Source organism: Acinonyx jubatus, chromosome B2, assembly GCF_027475565.1.
Source record: "Acinonyx jubatus isolate Ajub_Pintada_27869175 chromosome B2, VMU_Ajub_asm_v1.0, whole genome shotgun sequence".
Classification (NCBI taxonomy): Eukaryota; Metazoa; Chordata; class Mammalia; order Carnivora; family Felidae; genus Acinonyx; species Acinonyx jubatus.
This window is the reverse complement of record NC_069385.1, coordinates 11,342,586-11,365,039: the sequence shown is the minus strand read 5'-3', so window position 1 is coordinate 11,365,039 and position 22,454 is coordinate 11,342,586. Positions and strand designations below refer to the sequence as shown.

The 22,454-nt window shown below is 43.9% G+C and overlaps 1 long non-coding RNA gene across 3 annotated transcripts in view; it reads right to left on the bottom strand.

Annotated features, from left to right (window-relative positions):
- LOC113598613 (uncharacterized) overlaps positions 1 to 22,454 on the bottom strand; it is a 283,338-nt gene that overhangs the window by 131,597 nt on the left and 129,287 nt on the right. For 2 of the 3 annotated variants that reach the window (XR_008298251.1, XR_008298252.1), the window contains one exon: positions 10,847 to 13,874. This is a non-coding gene — a long non-coding RNA (uncharacterized LOC113598613). The remainder of the gene's footprint in view (positions 1 to 10,846; positions 13,875 to 22,454) is intronic. The other variant, XR_008298250.1, reaches the window with a different exon arrangement.

The following is a 22,454-nucleotide window of genomic DNA, read 5'->3' as shown; positions in this document are numbered from 1 at the left end:
AGCATGGCAACTATAGTTAATAACACAACATTGTATACTTGAGAGCCACTGAGTATAGATCTTAAGCATTCACCACACACACACACACACACACACACACACACACACACACACAGGTGGTAGATGCCTTAATTATCTTGGTCTTGGTAATCATTCCACAGGGTATATGTATCTCAAACCACTGCATTGGACACTTTAAATGTATACAATTACTTTGTCAATTACTCCTCATTAAATTTGAAAAAATAAAATAAAATTGCAACCTTTGCTCCAGCCACCTCTTATCCCCTTCCCTGATGCACTTGCCTCAGAGTCCTTATCACCAACTAATTATTAACACTAACATTCTAATTACATGTAGGTAACATACTACATGATACTTATTTATCATGTTTACAGCCCGTATTCCCACCCTCCAAGTAAACGGCACGAGGACAGGGATTTTGTCTGTTTTGCTCACCACTCTACTTCCTGGGCATAGAACAGTACCAGACACACAGGAGATCCTCAACACATACTTATTAAACAGATAAGCAAATGTGTGAGTGTGACCATTTATTTAAGAGATAAATTTGTGTCCAGGGTTGACCCAAAGCATGTCAGATCTGAATTTTTACTGGGGAGAAGGAGACTTAGGTCAAAGACCATGAGGTAGAACCAAAGTTATAATAAAATCTTCCCATCTTTGACTAGAGAGCATGAGTTTATTCTGCAGCCCACCGGTTGAAGGGAGTGAAGAATATTAATATGCACTTTGTACCTCCATCTCTGAGGCCAACAATGTGGGTGGGAGGTAAAAGAAATAAGGCAGGGACAAATGCAGGATTCTACCCTACGAAAAATGTGTAAACATTTTCAGGCATAATGTTGCACCGGATGCTTCAACTGAGAGAGAAATGGTCATGTGAATGTTACGGTTTGCTGGATAAAATGTGGTCTCAAAACATGAGTCAGAGTCCCCTAGAAAGTCTGGAATTTCTAATAATTAAGTTTCCTCAGTGCAATAAAAAACCATGATCTCATCTCTCCCTATAAGCAGTTATGTTTTCCAGGGTAACAAAGCTCAAAATTTTTCTTAAAAAGGTTTTACTCGATGAGATAAAAGAAGGCATAGTACTCATGTACATTTCCCTGCCTAATGTCCTCATTACTGCTTGGTTATAATCTTTGAACAACCCCTTCCATTCAGGATTTGTTGACATTATTTAAGCTTGCAAAAAAAAATATTTTTAAAAAGTCAAGGAGTTCAGAAACCAAGCCCCCTGCATGATTAAGGTTTTTATTACATCTGAAATGATGGGAGTGATAATAATTCATCCCCCTTGGGATTACATGTCCGAAAGAGCAAATCCATACCTCAAATTGGCTCTTGATCTCTAGTCTATAAGAGATGAGCCAAAGTTTAAATACAGCAGGGAAGTTTCAATACAGCCCAAGCTCGAATACAAAAATGAAATATTGCCCGGTCCTTCTGGAGAAAGCAGTTTGGGGGAAGAAGAGAGAAGGAATTATGGGTTTAGGGGTGTGTGTGTGTGTGTGTGTGTGTGTGTGTGTGTCTGTGTCTGTGTCTGTGTGATTTAAGAAGCACACAAGTAAGCATACCTCAGAGCTATTATGGATTTGGTTCCAGGCCACCACAAGAAAGCAGATACCTCAATAAAGCAAGTCAAATGAATTTTTTGGTTTCCCAGTGCATACAAAAGTTACATTTATACCATACCATACTATAACCTATAATATAGTCTATAGAAGACTCTTAAGTATGCAACAGCATTATGTCTAAAAAATATACATTCCTTAATTTAAAAATACTTTGACTCTTCCTTTCATGAACGATTTGTCTGTAGCTTGCAATGCTATATGATAGCATTTAATCCACATTTAATCGACCTCTTTCAAAGTTGAGGTCAATCCTCTCAGATCCTGCCACCCTTATCAACTAAGTTTATGTCATATTCTAAATCCTTTGTTATCTTTTCAACAATCGTCACAGCATCACCACCAGGAGTAGATTTTATCTTGAGAAACCACTTTCTTTGCTCACCCATAAGAAGCAACTCCTCATCCATTCAGGTTTGATAATGAAATTGCAGCAACTCAGTTCCGTCTTCAGGCTCCACTTCCAACTCTAGTTCTCTTGCTATTTCCACTGCATCTGCAGTGACTTTCTCCACTGGAGTCTTGAACCCCCAAAGTCATCCATGAAGGCTGGAATCAACCTCTTCCCTTCCCTAAAGGACCCCATGTTGATATTTTTTACCTCCTTTCATGAATCACAGATGTTCTTAATGGCACCTAGAACCGTGGATCCTTTCCAGAAGCTTTTCAATTTACTTTGCCCAGATCCATCTGAGGAATCATTATCTATGGCAGCTATAACCTTAAGATAAGTATTTTTTCAATAGTAAGACTTGAAACTCAAAATGACTCCCTGATCCGTGAGCCACAGAATGGATGTTGTATTAGCAGGCGTACAAACAACAGTAATCTCATGGTACATCTCCATCAGAGCTCCTGGATGACTGGATGCATTGTCAATGAGCAGTAATATTTTAAAAGAAATCTTTTTTTCTGAGCAGCAATTCCCAACAGTGGGCTTAAAATAGTCCGTAAACCATGTTGTGAGCAGATGTGCTGTCATCCTGGCTTTGTTGTTCCGTTTATAGAGCACAGGCAGAGTAGATTTAGCATAACTCTTAAGAGCCCTAGAATTTTTGGAATGGCAAATGAGCACTGGCTTCAACTTAAAGCTACCAGCTGCATTAGCCCCTAACAAAAGAGTCAGCCTGTTCATTGAAGTTTGAAGGCAGTCATTGACTTCTCTTCTCTAGCTATGAAGTTCTAGACGCTGTCTCAGCCTTCAGAGAACTGAAGAAGAGTTATGGCCTGGCTCTGGATCAGGCTTTGGCTTAAGGGAATATTGTGGCTAGTTTGGTCTTCTCTCTAGACCACTAAACCTTTCTCCATATCAGCAATAGGCTGCTCACTTTCTTACCATTCATGTGTTCGCCAGAGTAGCGCTTTTCACACCTTCAAGAATTTTTATTCACCACTTGGCTTTTGGCCTATGGTGGCTTTCAACATGCCTTCCTCATGCTTCATCACTTCTAGTTTGTGACTTAAAGTGAGAGACGGGCAACTCTTCCTTGAACACTCAGAGGCCACTACAGGGTTATTAAATTGGCCTAATTTCAATATTGTGTCTTGGGATTGGGAAGCCTGAGGAGAGGGAGAGAGATGATGGCATGGCCAGTCAATGGAGCACTCAAAACACACATATTTATTAAGTTCACTGTCTTATATCGGTGCCGTTCGTAGCACCCCCAAACAGTTGCAATAGTAACACCAAAAATCACTGATCACAGATCACCATAATACATATAATCATGAAAACGTTTGAAATACTGCAAGAATTACCAAAACGCGACACGGAGGCACAAAGTGAACAAATGCTGTTGCAAAAATGACACCAATAGACCCATTTGACACAGGTTACCACAAACTTTCAATTTGTAAAAAATGCAGTATCTGTGAAGTGCAATAAAGCAAAGCACAATAAAATGAGATATGCCCGTGTTAGATTTTCAAAGCTAATGCCCATGGTAGAAATGACCTACAATTGGAGAGGCATGGGTGAGGTGGGTAGTGACAAAGCAGATCGTGATTAAACTAAAAAAAATTGGAAAAAGACTAGAAAGCAAACACCAGGAGTAGAGGAAGGAGGTAAGTGATTTTCTGCAGAGCCCGAGTAAATCTGTAGGGGCTTAGAATCAAGGGAGGGCTCCCGTCTCCACGAACACGTCTCACGATCAGTCTAGTCAGATGGCTCAGGAGCTGAGATGCGTGGTACAGAGGGGACTAAACACGAAGTGTGTTCCCCTTCAGAGAAATATCCTGACTTTTCCAAAATGGGATTTGGAAGTGACTGAACTAGAGCATTCATTCATGTATTCATTCATTCATACCATTACCGAGCATCCACAGCACCCTATGAATTTGGTGGTCCCAAATGAGCCACTCCTCCCAGCTCTGTGGGGCCCTCCCATATTGATTTTGGGCTCGGCGCTGTGGCCGGCTGGGGTCAGTAGGACAGGGGCAATCATGATACGCATATGCTCCAAAGGCTTATCTCAGAGTGCTCTCTCTTGGGAGTCCTGAGTTGCCATGTAAAACATCCCATGACGTGGTGGAGAAATCACATAGAGGAGAGGCCCTGAGGTGAAATGGAGACGACTGAGGGGTCAGCTGAGAGGAAGAACCAAGGACCCAGAAGTCTGACCACCCTGGAGCCCCATTTGCTACAATATCAGCATATGAGTGAAGAAAACATCCAGGATAATGCAGTCTCTGTGGACATAAAGAGAGCAGAGACAAGTCTTTGGGAGACCTTGGGAAGTAAGAGTGACACAGATGTTTGTAATCAGTGGACAGACTATGGTTGGCAGTCTCCAAAGATGGCCCCAGAATTCCTCTCCTCCTTGAGCACATGCGCCATTCCTCATACCAGCAAATAGAGCTTAATTTTACTCCCTTAAAAGTGGCATAGCTCTGTGATTGCTTTAACTAATAGAAAGCAGCATAAGTGACACCCTGGGGCCACCAAGCCCAGGTTTTAAAGGAATTTGCAGCTTCTCTTCTCTTCTTAGAAAGCTTACCCTTGGGTCACCCCCTCTCAGAACCCAGTCTCCACATTGAAAGCTAAAGCCACATGAAAAGGATACCTAGGAGGGAACCATGAGAATAGGACCAAAAGGCACAGCTAAGACCCCAGCTGGCAGCCATCATCAACTGCCAACCTTGCAAATGAGTCATTCCAGCCAAAACAGCCCCAAATGACTGCAGATCCCGCCAACAACATGAGATATAGAAGTACCACCCGGCTGAGCTCAGTCAGCCCAGAGAACTATGATAAATTAATCGGTGTTGTTTTAAGGGGCTGGTTTGTGGGGTGGTTTGCTATGCAGCTTTGTGTTTCTAAAATCACGACAGATATTAATCTTTAGGATTTGGGAATAGGAATTTTGAATTCCTGGGAATTAGAAGTTATTTTTAATACTGCCAACATTTGTCATAATTTTTACTCATTATTATGGATAGCTTTCAAAGTTTTAATACGTAAGAAATATCACATTTAGTAGTATCTTCAAAGAGCTATAGCCTATAGAGGATACTCAAACACTGGAAAATGTCAGTAAACACTATTGGGCAGTGTTCAAATAAATGTAACATTTAGATCTCGTAGCAAGTACTAAAAGAATCATGTGCCTGAATAGCCTATTGAAGGGTTTATTTTGCTTCTAAAACATGTTATTCTTGGAGCACCACTCATAGGATTTGTGGAAAACATACTCTCCATATAGACATTCGTATTTATTTTATTTTCAATAAAGACTCACCATTTGAAGCAGACAGAGCCACAAGAACATACTTAAAACATGGCAGCAGCTAACCAAAGATGACTGATTAGATTGTGGCCAGTATTCTCATATGTGTTCCCATCCTCATTCCTACAAATGTTGACCTTTATATTTGTATCCATGTATCGATATTTTCGGCTCTTGCTTTCTACTTGACTTCAGGGGATGCCTTAGAACCCGTGACAGTCTCTGTTAAGTGTTTGTTCTTACAAAAGTAGGTCTGTTGCCCAATTTTCCCAATTTTGTAACTGATTTTTCTCAAGATTCACCATTCAGAAAAACATGTAAATTTCCCAAGGAATGCCAAGAAAGAATTCCCACATGGAAACACTAAGAGTAACAGATGACAACATCCACAACCAGCCTGCGTTTCTGGGTGACTAAGCTGGTAACACAACAAACATAGTTCCTACAGTCACAGAGCTTACAGTCAGACAAGGGAAACTAATACTACACAGATGAGCAGAGGCACAAACCATCATGAGCCCCACACTGCCATTGTCCAGGTGAAGATGGGACGCTGCCAAAAGAGGAGAAAGAAGAAAAGGTGGTCTCTACTCAGTCTTGAAGAGAAGCCCACAGATCCTTGCACCGTTGGAGTGGTAACCACAACGTTACCCAGAGAAGCAACGATGTGAACTCGGTTGAGAAAACATTTTGGTTTGGGAGTTATTCTTACAAGGGCCACTTTGCCATGAAGTACAGCAGGATGGATGGCCACAACCCTACCCACCTGGAGTCAAGATTTCCAGGCCACTGCTGCCTTCCTACAAGGTGAAGGGGATGCCCAGCAAAGCACCACAGTGAATCCCTCTTTCACAAGGTCACTATTTCTATTTCCTCACAATTTACATCTTTTTCTTCAGGCCCATTACCTTTTTTCTACTGATATAATGCATCTTACAATCGATGCTACATTTTTTGTAATTTGTGGTCATTTCTCCGAAATCCTCAACAAATATCTCTCTTGGTGCCAGTAATTGGTCTTAAAGGAAAGGCAAGTTTCTTATTAGGCTTCTAACAAGCATATAACACTTTCTTTAGAGATGCCCACTTCACCAAGTAGGTCTCAAAAATATTATTAGTTCCACCACTTGGATACCTCCTGAGTCGATGACCCACCTGACAAAAAAGGTGAAGCCTCTATAACCCAACCCCTAAGGACATAAGAAGTTCTACGAACTCTTCTAGGCCTTTGCTGGGGGTTTAATTATGTCTGATTATAAAGTGTGATCAGAAAACAACCTGGTTAATTTAAGAGTTCTACCCGTTTACACTTTCTTGCTACTTACAAAAATCCTCTTATGCCACCAGGTAATTTCCCACAGACAGGGGACAGATTTAATAGTGACCAGAGTGGACCTGACGCCATGGAACTACCTATTCTGTCCAGTTTCAATTCTTCCTGTTGCTAAGACTTGCTCTCCCTTTATAAAATGCTGCATGACACCCATGAACAACCACCACATAGGACTAACTTTGGGATCCCCAAGATGTCACATGAGGTGATACGAGAAAAGTGACCAAGAGGAAGAGAAGGAGATGTACAGAGAGAATGAAGGTCATGGAGTTTATTTTTATTTTTATTTTTTGGCTAGGGAATCGGACTCCATTAACATTTACATGTTTTGAGAAGCTAGCATGGCTGTATGAAATCCTCTCAAAGATCTGACATAGCTAATGAAAATACCTCATGTTTATATAATGAATTGGTTTCCAAGAATGCCATGCAAGTCACAGCTGAACCTCATAACGTCTCGGTACGCTAGAGGAAGAAAGTAGAAATGAGTTGGTGACCAAGGAGCTTGCCCAAGGACACACAGCATCATCAGAGATTTGGTCTTCAGCTCACATTGCGTGATCTTCAATGCCAAGTACAGTTCTTCAAGCACACAGCTCCCCAAAAAAGTGGCTCGGAGAAATGAATTAGTTCATCCCTTCACTTCATTTCAAATCATCACATGGGCTTGGGGTTTAGGGAAGCCCCTTTCATTGCCTCTCCTGACCCAGCCTCAGAACATTAACCATGATCACAAGTGAACCTGAGAGTGACTCCGGGGAGACTTTAAGGGAGTCCGTTTATTTGGAATTTAACCAGATGAATTTCAATCTCAATTAGACATCTTAAAACACAATTAAAAATGTTTATGGGTTATTTGATCCTCACACCTCATAAATTAAATGGAATGAATTTTGATCTACCTAAGTCCTCCTGGTAGAAAAGTGGTGAGGGTAAGCAAAGGGGTTTCCAAGATATTTGGCATGAATTTCCTTCAGGGAAAGCCCCATAGAGCCTGGTTCCCAACACCGAGGTACAAGCAAGGATGTAACAGTCCACACGACATCCTTGCTGGGGACAGATGGGAAACAGCAAACCTAAGGCTTTTCTAACCCTTTCCACCCCCTCAGGACAGCATATGCTAATACAAGTTATGTGCAAATGCATAAAAAAGAAAGTGTTGGCCATGGTTGGCAACTCCTTCCTGAAATCCCATACTACCATCAAGTATCTCGCCTTCCCCCATCTAAGCCTTCCCTTTCCACGCTTCTTACACGTGGGCTTTCCAGCTCAACCAAGCCAATCTATTAGCTGTTCCTCTACAAGATATCACTTTGGTGACTGAGGCAGCCATGTCACAAATATCCCCCTTCCCCCAACCAACTGCGTAATTTGCGGGGCCCATGGCAAAACTAAAATGTGGATCCCCTTGTTCAAAAACGATTAAGAATTTAACATGCAACAGCAGAGCAGTAAACCAAGCACGGGGGCCCTTCTAAGTATGGCCACGTGTGACTCCACAGGTCCCGTGCCCACGAAGCCTGTTCTGCCACCTCCCGCATTAGATAAGAACGTGCCTGTCTAGCAAGCTTTGTCAGATAAACCCAATCTCCATTCAACCAGAGTACATGAGATGATATGTTAATCTTTATGTATTTTCTCCCCCAACAGGACCATCAAATCTTCTAAAATAACCCTGTCTTTTTATTTTTTAATACCTCAAATAGTACCTAACGATGCTTTGTAGATAGTACGTATTAATAAAATGATTGCTTTCTCAACAAAACTTCAGGACAACTGGGAGCTGCACTCTCCCTCAACAGTGTTCCTGTGCTTGGGTCCAACTCAAGTGGCAACACCACTCCTTTAGCAAGTGATGTCATATAACCTTGGATCTTCAGGAGAGCTCCAGGAAAGATTAGGGCCAAGGGAGGAGGGCATGTTGCAAAGCATGCCTGCACCTAGGCTCCATTTATAAGGCCTGCAGAAAGGATAGTCCCCGCCAGGAAGCCCAACGTTCAACCTTGTTTGAACCTGACTCCAGAGCTGTAGAGTTGAGAGGCAGGGATGGGGTCAGTGAACTGACAATATGGCTCCTCAGAGGCCAGCTGCAATGCACTGGGGGGTGGGGGGATGTATCCACAAAGTGCTTCACTTTTCAAGCCCACGTCCATTCCTCTTGTCATGGGCCATAGCTTTCTTGTTGAACTACATAGCCAGGTCTCATCAGGGTGTATGTTTGTATGCTGATGTCAATCATTTCTTTTTTGCGTCCCTCGCTGGCTGCTGCCCACGGAGTGGAGGTAATTCTTGTTCCCTGCTCTATTGATGTTGGTTATTTTTATGATATTATTTTTCCCTGGTGCTTTGATACCTATCAAGGTCTCACATCTACAGTGAGCAGGGGGTTATCCAAGAATCAAAGGGCAGAGTTCATACAGTTGGAAGGATGTTGGTGGGAGCCGACACGATTTATCTCAAAGAGATTTGCCACCATCCATCATTCTTGGAATAACAGTGTTCCTGCATCCAACCTCACCCTTCATAGAAAGATAACCACATGCTTTGCACACACTGATTCATTCATCCTCCATCACAAGTGAGTTCCATTTTAACTGTTTATGTCTCTGGCCTTTAGAAAAACAGTTAGCAAGACGCCTTGTTTCTCTGAAGGTGACCTCTCTACCCTCCTTCATCAACAAGAGTCCCTGGAATTGTCACCCTGAAATACAGCCACTAGGCTGGGTGACAGCCACAGTGATTACAATAAATTATTTTTAAAAGGTTAAGATCCGTTCCTTATCCCTTATGATGAAAGGCAAGTAAGTGTGTATATCTTTAGAAAGATTCTGATAATAACTATAGAAAAGTCATTTATTTGAAACACCTCGCCTGAGCTAATATTCAATAGGTGGAAAACTCCTATCGTCTTCATTTACTCAGTGTTTGAACCAGAAGGAATTGAAATTCCTAAGACAGGAACTCTGACCCACACTCAAAGTTCTCCTTCCCTCTCGGTCCTAGCAAAGACTGGGTATGAAGCATCTCGTCACGTCCCCAGAGACGGACAACAGGTGCGTCCGTTGTCTAAGTAACAGAGACCAGAGGAGCCACAGTCAAAATGCATCTATCAGAACAGGTGGCAACGGCCAATAAAAGGAAGTTTTCTACTCCTGGGGGGAAGGAGATTTTGTTCTTTTTTTCTTTTGGCACAGATTTGTTTACTGTTCAGCCCTATTAAAGCATACGGTGCTACCAAAACATTTATTAATAGCCCTAACACTTCCTTAAATAAATAAGCCATTGCTGATCCGCTTTTCAAAAGGTAAGCCTGGAGAGCAGAGAGCAGGGGGAGGAGGGAAGCAGGTGAATGCTTCTGACACTTCACCCCTTCACATTTAACTGCACACGATGACAAGTTTAAAATTCAACCCTAGCCACACTGGGAAGAGACAGCACATTAGAAAATAATAAATACAGTATCTTTAGGGGAGGGGACAGTGTTTCTTGGGCCTCTTCCACGTGTTCAACAGCACCATTCCCAAAGTTTGAGATCATTTTAATTCAGCAGTAAGCCGTCTTTCAAAAGGAGATACAAATATTGCTTCTGCTGCCCATTCGAGTAAATAGTCTGGTTATCACTTTGGAAGGAGTCACCTTTCGCTGACCACGTGACTTTCACTCACTTGCCTCCAATCCTATACCTTTACCCCTTGACCCCGACTTCCACGGTCCAGAAGCAAGGGGGATGAGTGGAGAGAGTGGCCATCCAGGGCCAGGAAAGTGGCACATCTGGTGACGTCCCCAGCACGCACTTCCTGTCCTCAATGACTTTCAAGGTTAAAGTAGCTTTTTTTTTTTTCAAAGTCACAGCCATAGGCAGATTCATGGCAGTTCTGCAAAGCACACCCCAGTTTGAAAATCCGCCCGCTTTAAAAGGAAGAATTGCCTTCATCTCCAGTAGATCATCAGACCCAAAGAAAGTCATGTCAGGCTGTGGCAAAGCCAACCTGGGCTGACAGCATTTATAAAGAAAAGGGCACCTAGACACCCAGTTTAAAGTGAACAGCTAAGATTGTGAGAACAGAGGCCAGAGCATCTTAATGGGGTCGTGTCAAGACCTAGATGCTCACAGATGCTCCACACTCACCCCCCAAGTATCACCCCAGTGAGGTCCCGAGGAAGGCCATGTACTTCGAAACCTAGACAGATGGCCGAAGTATGATGGTGCCAGCCAAAGTATTTAACGTGTGCTCTTCCAATGGCCATTCCCAGAGCTGCCTAAATGTAAGCAAAAGAGTATTTCAGTAACAAATAAAAAAATACAACGATCAAAAGCTTTTCATTCAAATTCTATGACCGGGAAACCACAAAGACAGGAAGGATGGGGAAAAGTCATCTGTCATCCCCACATTTACACATAGCCTGAAACAAAATAGAATGAGATATTCTATCAAGTGTAGCTTATGGAGTCCCGATGGTAAACAATGTCGTAATTATCCCTGAAACGAGGGGATGGAATTCATAGACTTGCTCTCTGGATGTTCTCCGGTCTCTTTTTCTAGGAACTGGTTGATACTGGTTAACAGGAGTGTCTTAAGACTGTAGAAATGGACACGTTTGTTTTTCTTGTTACATTTGAAAGGAGGGACACCTGGGTGGCTCAGTCGGTTGAGCGTCTGACTCCGGCTCAGGTCATGATCTCATGGTTCATGGGTTCAAGATCCACATCAGGCTTTGCACTGACAGCCCAGAGACTGCTTGGATTCTCTGTCTCCCTACCTCTCTCTGCCCCTCCCCTGCTCATGTTCTCTCTCTGTGTGTCTCTCTCTGTCTCTCTCAAATAAGTAAACATTAAAAAAATTTTTTGAAGGGCAATTAGAAAGTCCTTCCTGAAACTCCAACATTTCTGATTCATTCCCTAAGGTTTAAATACTGATGTCTTAAAGTGTGTACTCCACAAAAATACGACATCAGCAAGGAAGCCCATGAAGCTACTATCATTTACAAAAACCTTCACAGAGGGGCGCCAGGTGGCTCAGTCGGTTGAGCATCCGACTTCGGCTCAGGTCATGATCTCACGGTCTGTGTTTGAGCCCCGCATCCGGCTCTGTGCTGACAGCTCAGAGCCTGGAGCTTGCTCCCAATCCTGTGTCTCCCTCTCTCTCTGCCCCTCCGCCACTCGTACTCTGTCTCTCTCAAAAACTAAATAAGCATAAAAATAAATAAAAAAATAAAAACCTTCGCAGAAATGTATACTCTTTCTTTCCTTACAACCGTTCGCTGAGAGCCTTTGGAAGAGGGGTCTTGATGAAATAGGGCTATGAGAACAATGGTTCAGGAACAGCCAGGAATCCTGGGGTAAGGGAGGCCAGGAAAGGGGCCCCGGCAGGGGCTCTGAGCTGCCAAAGGGGAGGCAAGGTCACCGGAAAGAGAGAAACAGTGAAAGCAGAGGAGAGAGGCCCCTTCAAGCAGTGTTGTACAGGGCTGGCCCTGCCCTAACTTGTCTCTGCCTCTCTCCCAGGCTTGCCTCCCGCCCCTCTCGCCTCTGCACTGGGGGAGACAGAAGCTAGGGGGTCATGCTCACCTCCACTCCAACTAATAAAAAGAAGGAAAATGCCAATAAAATGAATATTTGCATTTATGCGTGCAGTGGCTTCAAGTTTCTGCACGTTTCAGTGGTAAGCACTGCAGGACATTAAAAGTAGAGTCAAGACGATATTTTATCCAGCTGCCCTCTTCCCAGAAAGTAAACAGATAATAAAATAAATCTAATCAGCATTCCTTTTCACTTAGCTGAAATTAAATTTTACTCATCATGGGTAAGTGGCTAATTACACGTTTAGTGTAAAGAAAATTCCGGGGACATTACCTTATTTACTCTCTTCTTGTGTCAATAGATGAGAGGACATTGGCATTCAGATGTAGGTGGCAACAGCTGACTGCTGATGCCAACTTACCTTTTACGGCCTGAATTCAGAGCAAAACAAAGCAAACAGTAGAGACACCGGAATTAAATTGCCTTCCACCCCAAATGCAGGCAATCTGCCCATTGATTTATAGCAACTGCAAGTGCTGAGGAAATTGCTTCCCAAATGGACTGATCCCTGGGCTCCGAGAGTTTGAGGGAAAAAAAAAAAAAAAGCCAAAATTTCTTGAGTGGTTACTGTGCGCTAGACATTTCTTATGTTAAGATGCTTCGCCACAAGCCATGAGGCAAGTTGTCATGTTTTTATACCCATCTTGCAGTGGGGGAAACCAAAGCTTCAAAGGGCAGAACAGCATCCCCGAGGTCAATCAGCTGGTGAGCAGGGGACCCAAATCTGTCTGACATTCAAGGCCACGCTTTGAACTGTGGCATCATCTCTGTGGCAAAGGGGACTCCTTCCTGACACACCACAGCTGCCGCGTGTTCACACGAAGGGGACCCAAGAGTTCCAAGGCCCTCTGTCAGCTGTGAGAGGGTCCCTTCGAGCAAAGTCCAACTGGTGAACTTGGGCACGGCGCTGGTCAGCTCTCACCTGCCCGAACTTCCTTGTTTGGCTTGGTCCCAAGGAAACGTCTGGCTCCCAAGCCACCTTTTGGGTGACAGACCTCCCATATGGTGGCTTGTTCCTCAGTGCTACACCACTCTGCTGAGCTTTCCAGTCTGGAAGGTGCTGCTGTAGACCGCACGCTGGCAGAAGGAACACTTCCTGCAAAGCATTTAGGGAGTGGAGCAGGCTTGCACATTTCGCAGGCTTGTTAATGAGAGCTGCGTGTTTAGTCCCCCATGCTCTGAGCAAGACCTGAGGGTACCCTTTTTGAACTCGGGCAAAACATAAATGCAAATAATTCCATACAAACAGAACTGTCCTGAATTAGTAATGCTCAGATGAGCCCATGTGCGAGCATTCCAGTGCCTGATCATCACCGATGGAAGCTTACGTGGACGTCATTACATTTTACTTATAATCTACTCCAAACCAACGTGCTCAGTCTCTGAAAAGGGGATTCCTTCCTCAGTCCCCCCCCCCTTTCTTTTTTCTGAGTTGTGTACGTCCTGAGCCATTGTCAACATCCTAGCAGGCTGTAAAGTCAATTCGTTTTCTTCTATAGCTGTTTTGAATTTTATCTGGAGATGTTGTTAAATCAAGTCTGCTTAAACCTGAAGGCCCGGCATTTGTCACAGGGAACCTCTAAGTAATAAATAAAAACAAACAAGTCAAATCGCACCGCCTAGGTGATGTCTGCAAGTAAGAAAGGAAAGGATTTTTTTTTTCACTCCGTTATGAAAAGTTCATGGCTACCATTACTGCTCAGTAGTAAATGTCCCCATCAAGACGCTCCCCCCGAATAGTTTCTCCCAGGTTTGGCAAACAGGACAGACGATGTGATACTTTTATCTGATTTGGAGGGTACGAAAAACCATAACAAACGCCATCAACTACTAATGGTTCCAAATCCTCTCCAAATCCTCTTCCAAACACACTAGCTGCCTGGTTCTCTCCTTGTTACGTTTCTGGAGTACAAGCAGGGACACGGGACTGAAAGGGCTCCCCGTGCCACTTGAGTTCGGGCCGCAAGCAGACAACAGCTGGATCTTACTGAAAGTTGTATTCTTACGACACCCCGAGGGGAGAAGCTAGGTGGCGTGGGTACTGCTTTGGGGACCTGTCCAAACTGACACTACAATTTCAGAGATCCCACCAAAATATATTTTACCTCGTGTGGCCTGAGACCACGAAACCTGGCATGGGAATTTGGGTGCAACAGACGACGATCCACGGATTTCAGGGACTACTGTCCTCATGCCCACTGGCACCTGTTCCTGACTGTAAATTAGCATGCAAAATTTACCACACCTTCCCGAAAGACAGAAGGTAGGCTTGGCGTCTCTTTCATTTGTGTGAACCAGTTATGATTTAATATTTAGTGAAAACACGAGTCATCCGTCTTCCCCCTTTACTTGTCTTTCTTGATTCACAGGCCACCTTCCTATCCGCTCCACTCTGCCCACTCTATTTTTACCCGGGTTGCCACCCTTGATCCTCTCCCGTGTCCGATTTCTCCATTTTCTCCACTCCCCTCTCTCTCCTCGATCTTCCCATCTGAACACAGGAAAGGAGTCGCGCTAGTGTTTAAAATTTCTTAGAACTCTTGCGCCCCTTTAAAATCTTCCATCATTTAGTATTTGGAAATTTCGCAAGATAAATTTGGGAAAGCCAAGATCCCACATCCAACACTGCCCCTGATTCTAAATATGCCCCAGAGGGATCTAGCATCTGGTAGAAATGAGCCCCTCAACACAAGAATTAGAGGTTCCCAAGCCCTAGGAATTGATTATGGGTTGACAAATCAAATTACAGGATTTCTCCTATAACAATGAACATGTGCTCCTAAGTCTCTTCATGTTATGGGATTTCATGCAATAAAAATACTAACGACAGCAGACGCTGCCAAGAGCCTCAACCATAGCCCCTCACGCTCATCCCTTGGTTGCATGTGGGCCAGACTTCCCGCAACAAGCCCCGCGACTGTGTTCCTTTGGCCGCGGGTCTGTCTGGCCTCTAGAGTCTTCTCTGCCTGCCCACATAGAGGACTAGGGATGCAGGGATGCTGGGGAATTAATGCCTCCCCGGAGCAGCTCTGACCAACATCCAACAGGAGTTGGGGTGTAAAGGCTCCAGCTCCCTTACCCCTCAGGTGGGATAACTCAGAGCGTGTCTTACACTGGCTCCTTGCGTTTCCCCAAGGGGTCTATGTGCCCATGGCCCACAGTTGTAATTGTCTCCAGACACCTTTGTCAGCTGGCTTCTCTTCCCTGCCTCCTTTCCAGCATTTCCTCCACCTTTCAATTAAATTACTTGCACTTGAATTCTGGCCTCAGGGTCTTCTTCTTGGGAACCCCCCAAACGATACACGGTTATGGGATAATAGGACTGGGCCAGGCGCTCAGACCTTTTATGTCTCCTCAGTGATACACCAGACAAAGCAGACAAAGAAGAAAGAGAAGCAATAGCACAATTAAAATGCTACCAGAGTTGTAAACATCTTGGATTCTTAATACATGTTTTAAAATAACGCATTATTTGACACATTTCCTTGACAAATTGCATAAATTTTGTTTAGTGGAAGGAGGTAGGTGAGCTAGTCTGGCTTCTGAATTACGAGGAAGGGCTGGAAGAAGGCCATCCTAATTTTTAAGACAAAATGTTGCGACACCCACGGTGGATAGCCATGGCTCGACGTTCCATACTTCTTACTTCTGTGCTGACTTAAATTAGAAATCCAGCTTTTGGGATTGGGCCCGTTCCCTCTTTTTGTGACACAAAGTGCTAGTTTGTTGTATTTGTATTTGTGGTTTGGCATTAAGCCATGATCTTCGGTCCCCTGAAGGTGCTTCTAAAACACCTTTAAAGTAGCTGATAACTACCACACAAGTTATTTTAAGAGTGAGAATTTAATACAAGGGATTGGTGAAGCAGGTGATGGATGACTAAAAAGCCAAAGGGGGAAGTCTCAGGCAACTTCTGGAAGCATCTTCTGAGATGGAAAAAGAAATGAAGTGGGAGCGTCACTTGGTGGGACCAGACCTCTGAGGAGAAGTAGGGTGACCAACCATCCCAGTTTCTCTGGGACACCGATTTTTCATGCTAAAACCAAGAGAGTCCCAGGGAGACCAGACGGTTGTTCGTCCTAGAGGAAGGAGGGATGCCTGGCTGGTGGTGATGCCTCGGAAACTTCGAGAAGGGTCCCCCTCCTCGCCAGAGCTGGAACTCAGCTCTCTGATCAGGAGGAACTGGTACCTCTGAACTGGTAAAACGGGCCAGGTGCCAGGACAGCAAGAGGACCAGAGCCCGGAACCAACTGCCGTTCTTCCGACTTTAAATCTTTCTCTAGCACCTTCGATTGGTGTGGGCCTAACGAGGAGCAGTCACCAAAGGGCAAAGTGAAAACATAGTTTGCTCCACAAGCAAAGCACAAAGGGTGGGTCTGGAGCTGAGAGCAATAGTTTAACAACCACACAACCAGCCAGCACGCCCACCACGATGGCCTCGGCTTTCCTTTCTCCCTCTTTCTCCCTCCAGCACTGTCTCTAATGAGGACTCCTTTGGCCCTCCTACTCCTCTCCCCTTCTCGTATCTTTTAAAGCATTTTGTTATTTTCAGTTTCCCCTCGATACCTAAGACCCTCCCTTTATGCTCACTACTTGAACTTTTATAACCAGATCATTGTATTAAATAATCTGATCACCAAAACATGCACACGCAGGGGAAGAGTGTGGTACACACTCCTGGGACGGTGCGCACAGGTGACCTGGGGCCCAGGAGCCGATGAGGTGCGTGTTGTGCACGCAGGGTTCCTCCGCAGCTTAGTACAATGAGCTACATGGCAAGTTTCGTCTCCACCTGCTGTCTCTTGGTACCGCACGGCTCAGTTACCTTGTGGCAAAAAAAATCTTATTTGAGCAAATATGAACTTTGCATTCGGGTGATTTTATTCCCCTATGCGTCTAACCGAGAAGAACAAATACATGCCTTAGAGACAGGCATTTCAACAGAAGACTTGCTCTAAGAACTAGGGCCATCTCTCCCAGACCTGAGGTGGAGAAGTCCGGGACTCCTGGCCTCATCCCCCGCCCCCCCCTTGGAAATTTCTCTGTGTGTCTCTCCTGGAAATCACTTTATTATCTCTCCCATTTACTCAAAAAAAAAAAATGTACTGAGCCAAAATATCCCTCAGGATTTACTTGAGAGCAGTTTAGGCATCTTTATTTACTCACTCTGTGTAGATACGTGGGCTTCATGCGTTGTGACTGTTGGATCTTTACTTCTCAGAAATTCTTGGAATGAACACAAATACAGCCCCATCGGGTTAGGAGGAACAAGAACTCCCGGCCCAAGAAGTCCTGCCGCATGCCCGGACTCCACACCTCTATCTGCCTGCACCTCTCCACCTGCTGACCCCCTCTCTGCCGGCACTTTTATGAGCGGTCTATTATTATCAGCCAAAAAAAGCTAGAATCTTTGATTCGTTTCTAACGACTTTAAAAAGCGCAACGGGTCGCAATAAAAACCTTCGACAACTTTCATCTTCAAAGACACACCAAATTACGTTATAATTTATCTGAAACTTGAAGTTGTTTCTGGAATTGTTTCATGTTTTTAGTCTCCTGCTCCACTCACATGACTCACGATTCCTGGGAGGGTCTTGGATGTAAGCTCGGCGTTACAAAATAGGTCACTGGCACGCCCAAGCTAATCCCCGCAGCCTGAAAACATTTTTGTTTCAAATGCAAGCAACCATAAACTCTTGATTATAACGGCAAACTTTCAGAGACCTCTGCTGCTTGTTTGCGAAATCTTGAGGGTGCTGCCGTGCGGGGTACCCCTGGATGCCACAGAGGGTTGTCATATTAAGATTGCCATTAGCTCTAGACATAAAACGTCAGCATCATTCGATGTGCGTTGGGCTTCTTAGTTAATGATATATTCATTGGGTGGGCACTCACTGAACAAGAAGACAAATGTTTCCTTGCCTAGAAAAGCGGATAATCGGAAAGAACTCTAAATAAGTTTCTTCCAGATCACTCTGCCATTGGATCCCGCTGGGGAATAGTTTTCCAGTGTTTCACAAAAGGGTTTCCTTCTGGCTTTGTGCTCCTCGATCTCTACCCATGGTGGTCAAAAGCCCTCCCGGGCCTTCTGTCGCTGAGCCACAATTAAAATAAAATCCGAAATATGAAAACGCTTCCCATTCCCTAACCACAAGACAGGCAGGCGTGGAGACTGCTCACATTCCAGCAGCCCACACGTGGCCCTGAATCGAGGGCAAATGGTTGATTCCAGCCAGTTCTGAGTCCTTCTAGGACTAACAGTTCCTCCCCGGAGCAAATATCTCACACTAACTTGACTTGTAGTTCTTCTCAAGGCAACAAGAAGCTGCAGCCACCCTTAGAAATGCTCTGTGGGCCAGAATGCTGGTCCTGGACTCAAATGCCTTTGGGTGGGAAAGTCAAAGGAGCAGCAGCAAATTGGGAAGCCGACAGCAAAGCCTGATGGTCCTTCCTCGTGCCCATTCTTCACTCCACTTACAAGCAAAGCACAAAGGGTGGGTCTGGAGCTGAGAGCAATAATTGAACAACCACACAACCAGCCAGCACACCCACCACGATGGCCCCAGTTTTCATTTCTCTCTCTCTCTCTCTCTCTCTCTCTCACTCTCACTCTCTCTCGCCATTCTATACTCCAAAGTGGATGGCACAATCTGGAGGGGAAGAAAGCCTCCCTTCCTCATCTTGACCATGGTGTTGTACCTACTCTCATACAAACCGCTGGTTAGAGCTGACCCTTCATCTTAACCGTCATCATACCCGCTGCCCCCCGTGAACCGCAGATCTTTCCTACTCTTTACGCCACGCGCTGGTTATCCCATCAACTCCACACCTACCTTTGAGAATCCAACTGGTTCATTTAGGTAGAATACCTAAGCTCTGAGCACACTGTGTGTGGTGGTTTCTTTATTTATTTGATTATTTAGTGTTATGTTAACTTGGTTCAGTAACACATAAACCCGGTAAGAACAAAGATTATCGGGGCGCCTGGGTGGCTCAGTCAGTTAAGCATCCGACTTCAGCTCAGGTCATGATCCCGTGGTTCATGAGTTAGAGCCCCACGTCGGGCTCTGTGCTGGCAGCTCGCAGCCTGAGACTGCTTCGGAATCTGTGACTCCCCGTCTCTCTCTGTCCCCCACCCCGCCCCCCAGCTCATGCTCTGTCCCTGTCTCTCAAAAAATAAATTAAAAAAATATATAAACAAACAAAATTTAAAAAGAGCAAAGATTCTATCTACGTCAATGCTGTTTCCCGTTACCTGTTCTACCTGTGACAGGAGAGACTCCATAGTGTTTGTTGAACGAATGATGTAAGTAGAAGAAGAAAAGCACAAGCACACCCTAAAAGAAATCATTCCAAATGTGATTTGAGCTACTGACATATAAAATTAGTCTAGGTTGGAGAGAACCAAAGCATAAGAGACTCTTAAAAACTGAGAACAAACTAAGGGTTGATGGGGGGTGGGAGTGAGGGGAGGGTGGGTGATGGGTATTGAGGAGGGCGCCTTTTGGGATGAGCACTGGGTGTTGTATGGAAACCAATTTGACAATAAATTTCATGTATTGAAAAAAATAAAAAATAATAAAAAAATTTAAAAAATTTAAAAATAAATAAATAAATAATAAAATTAGTCTAGGTTAAGATTGTTTTCAATATTCTTCTCCGTTTTAAAAAATACATGAAAATTTCAGTCTCTTCCATTTCACTTGAAATTATTCCTGACAGTTAACCGGCTCCACTGCTATCGGCTTGCTCTGTGACAAACTGTGATCCTTATTTCACTTTTTATAAATCAACCATTATATCACAGCCATATACAATAACGCACAAAGCCAAGTATGGTATGCACCTCTTCCTCTTGGACCTCCTTTCTTGACAGAGGCACAAACACATCACTCAGTTTGGTCGTCTCAATGATAAGCCCCATGTAGGCGGGGACCTACTTTTTTTTTTTTTTTTAACGAGTATCATCGTACTTAATGCGTTACCTGGCACATAATCACAGGTAGCCAGTAATGACTAGCTAAATGTGTGAGTTACATGCGCCCAGGCACTTAGCTTCTATTTGGATGCCCTTTTCCCCATGGTGAAAACTTCAAGTCTTTTATTATTTAGGTTAAGTCCTTTCCTTATTCCCTCCTAACGTGTGGTTTGTTCTCATCATTACATAATGAGCAAACAGATGACAAGGATGTTCCCATTCTTAAATTTTTGTTTACCTCACAGTACTGAGTACAGTGCTTTGAACATAAAAGGGATAGCATAAAATAATAACAACAGCTGGCTTTTTAAACAACCTGTTTTAAGTGATGGGCCTGAGCTCTGAGAGCTCTACATAATGAATTCATTTAACATTTGCCAAAACCCTGTGAGATTGTTTATGCCAAGATCCCATTTTACAGAAGAGGAAACTGAAGCCCAGAGACACAGATAATGACTGGCCAAGATTCAAATCCACACGTTCTGGTTCTCAAATGCATCCCCCCCGACCAGGAAATAATACAGCGTCACCTCTACAATGGCAGCCAGACAGTCATGGACCAGCCAGCGTGCGTGGGGTAAGCAATCCACATGCCTGTGGTCCAGGATGAGAACCCACATAGAGATAAAGCAGGAACGAGTACACAAGGCCCGTGACTTACGTGTCTCAGATAATAAGCAAGCAAATTGATAGGTGCCTTTTGTGGCAATGAAGGCATTGTGTGATTTTGGGGGTCCCCGGGAGGATTTCAAAGGTTATGCAATATTTCCATTAAGCATTTCCTGACCTCTCATCCTCATGATGCACAGTACACATCCACGCATGGCAGGAGTTTTCATACATTCGTTGTTAACGCGGTGCATTTTAGACTTTTCGATATTCAGTTATTCTAATTTGATATGAATTGTTCCTAATAACTCACCAAATAAGTAAATAGGAAGCCCCGCTGGATAGAGTCTTTTCGTACAGACTTTGGAATTAATCGTGCATTTTGTTCTTCTTGTTCGAATACGCTCTGCTATCTTTAAATAAAGGGAATTGAATAGGTCACAAATTTGTATTGAGCCCGAACTGTAACCTAAGTGGCTTCAACTCAAACACTCTTGTGTCTATCACATCCTCAAATAGCACTAAAAGACAAGTGTGCCGCTTTTAATCCTTTGATTTCAAGTATTACAGAGACACATAATGATGGAATTTACTTACGCTTCACAGAGATCCTAGAATAGTCTTTGTAAGCAGCGTGCACTATTTCAATTACAAAGACACTCTTGGCAAGCACACGTTGAACAATCACATTTTCTTTTATTTTTGATTGATCCCCAATATCAGTGCCGTGTAGTGATTTATAATGAGATAATAATATCTGCTTCATAGGTGTGCCTTGAGGATTTAAGAAGACAATATGTGGGAAGCATTTTATAGGACCTTAAATCACATGTGCTGCAAGACCGACATGAGGGGTAGAGCCAGGCAACCAATGAGTGAGCCTTGCTCACCCTAGCCTCCTCACTCAGCTGTTGTTATTCTGAGACCTGGGGACGCACGAGTTTCTGCACGTATCCTCCTCCAGCGACAAGAGTCTACTTTTCTTACAATCTCACACTGTGTGATCTTTTGGGGGAGACAATTTTTCAATGTCTCTGAAAAGTCAAGTGTAGATCTCCTCTGATAATACAAATCTGCTTCAAGTCATTTATGCTCTAGATCGATATCCACACCTGTTTCCACTATTTTTAATACTGGCCAAATGTCCAGCCGTAGGGATGGGTTAAAATGAAGTATGGTGCTTCCCAAGAGTAGATTACTGTGCAGCCATGAAAATAATCGTACGGATGATCTGGAACCTCACCAAGATAAACCGGTAAGTGGAATGAATAAGATGCTAACTGCTACAGGTAGGACACCCTGTGGGTGTTTTTAAAATAAGGAGAGGCATACGTATAAACCTTGTCGATGCACAGACTATTTCAGAAAAGATTCGTAAGAACGTGGGAAGAGTGGTTGCCCATGGGAAACAGAATTAGAGATTGGGATCTGGTGGGAAGGGAATCTATTTTCGCTGTATACCCTTTTGCACTGCTTGATTTATTTTTTATCGCTTTGGAGTATTACATTTTCAATTTAAAAACTAGATAATTTTTTTCCACATGATCATGATCAACATTCGCCAACTCCACG